The sequence below is a fragment of the Nannospalax galili genome, unplaced genomic scaffold, assembly GCF_000622305.1.
Source record: "Nannospalax galili isolate Female #2095 unplaced genomic scaffold, S.galili_v1.0 scaffold202, whole genome shotgun sequence".
Classification (NCBI taxonomy): domain Eukaryota; kingdom Metazoa; phylum Chordata; class Mammalia; order Rodentia; family Spalacidae; genus Nannospalax; species Nannospalax galili.
In genome coordinates this window covers 9,612-11,604 of record NW_008349000.1, presented here as the reverse complement: position 1 = coordinate 11,604, position 1,993 = coordinate 9,612, and the positions used below count along the sequence as shown (strand labels likewise).

Below are 1,993 nucleotides of genomic sequence, written 5' to 3'. Positions count from 1 at the left end.
GATTCGATAAATACCTTAAGTGCAGTTACAGGATAGAGTGCCTGGTGCGTCTAGTTCTATTGGGCCAGTTCTTGCTATCTGCACAAAAAAATACACGATCAAAAAATAATCTGGCTTTGCTTTTAGGAATAAATTCTTAAAATATTAGTAACAAAATTAAATATAAAATAAAATTTAAACCTGTATTTCATCAAATTTTATTTATTTATTTAATTTTGTGTGTGTGTGTGTGTGTGTGTGTGTGTGTGTGTGTGTGCACATGTGTTGGTATCCATGGAGGTCAGAAAAGGGCATTGGATCCCATGACAAAAATTGTATTTCTAGGGGCTGCAGTTAGGAGCACTGGCTCTCCTGCAGAGGACCTGGATTTGGTTCCTAGTACCCACATGGCTGCTAACAACCATCTGTAACTCAGTTTTGAGGGAAATCCAATTATTCCTTCTTCTGGCCTCCACAGGCATTGCACAAATATTGTGCACTTACATACATGCAGGCAAAATGCTCATACACATAAAATAAAGTTTTAAAGCTGTATTTCTAGTTGAAGAGTTAAAACTCATTCAAGGAAAAATTGGCGAATCTGATTTTCATGTTGTAGAAATGGGATTCTTATTCACTTCTGAAACATATTTATTGGCTACATTTTAATATTTGTCTCTTCCATACATAATGTGGAGTAAAAGATAAAATGAGCAGTCTCCTTACCTCCCATAAGCACACAAAGCCTTAATTCATACCCCTGCCCCTGCTTCAGGGACGCCTACAACAACTAATTTGTCCCAGAACCACCAGACTGACCACTAAAACATTTTTTCCAGTATGAAAAATAGTGACCTTTACTGCATAAAAATTGAGAAACACTGAAAAATGTAAAAAAATATAAATCATCAATAATCAATTACCTACAGATAGCCAATACTGCCCTTTCACACATTCTTTAAATTATTTCTGTATAAAAATTGAGAAACACTGAAAAATGTAAACAAAATATAAATCATCAATAACCAATTACCTACAGATAGCCAATACTGCCCTTTTACACATTCTTTAAATTATTTTTATGAATGTATATTTATATTTTCTTTTATAAAATTTAGGTCATGCTGTGTGTCTTTTTTCCTCCTTGATGTAAGATCAGAAAAATTTTATACTGTCATTAGATAGTCTCACAACATGGCTTAAATGAGGTGTAGAATATTTTTCAGTATACAAATGACTATAATTTACTAAAATTTTCTATGTCATTTTCTCTACTAAAGGTAGTGCTGCAGAGAATATCAAACACAGAACCTTATAACTGTCATGTTTTCTGTAAATGTTTTTAAAGGTGAAATTCTAAAGCTGGAAGCTATTCAGCAGTCTAAGGGGAAGTTTGTTATGGGTCATGCCTCCCTTTGCAGTTGCCGCTAGATGGAAACTTTCTCTCTGGTATTGCAACCTACATCATTTGATGCCTATAGACTTTAAGAATGAGTCAGACTTATCAACTTGGTAATAAGAAAATAGTCTAAATTTATTCTCACTTGCTGTACTTTTAAACACCAGAGTATACAGGAGAATGTTTCACAGAAGTTGCGAGGTATATGTGCCTGGCCAGTCTAATCCACCAAGTATCTCAAATGAAAGAGACAAAACTATACCTAATGGACCCCCTTCAACTGAGCTTGTTTTCTTCCTATGATCTCCAGACCAGTTCTATAAAGAGGGAAAGTCCTGTGTGTATATCAGTTTCTGTAAAGCTGACTGGTTTTATGTTCTCATGGGACAGGATCATTTTATTCTGGGATTCACAGAATGTTTCAATACCCTTCCCTCCTCCTCCCTACTGGCAGCATTGCCAGCCCTGCCTGGGGGAAGAGGACTGGGCTAGAGTCTTTCCTTTCTTCCTCACTAGGTGCTGGCATCATCTGTCGTCTTTGTGTAACCCATCCCCATGCTGCCCCTGGGAGGCAAGCCTGTGTACACTGGCCAGTCACTGTTCTCTGGTGCCAGG

The 1,993-nt window shown here is 36.8% G+C and overlaps 1 long non-coding RNA gene across 1 annotated transcript in view; it reads right to left on the bottom strand.

Moving 5' to 3' along the window:
* The window catches only part of LOC115072545, a 4,383-nt gene extending 4,303 nt beyond the window's left edge, over positions 1 to 80 (bottom strand). The window contains exon 1 of the long non-coding RNA XR_003851591.1: positions 15 to 80. This is a non-coding gene — a long non-coding RNA (uncharacterized LOC115072545). The remainder of the gene's footprint in view (positions 1 to 14) is intronic.
* Between the last annotated feature and the right edge of the window lie 1,913 nt (positions 81 to 1,993).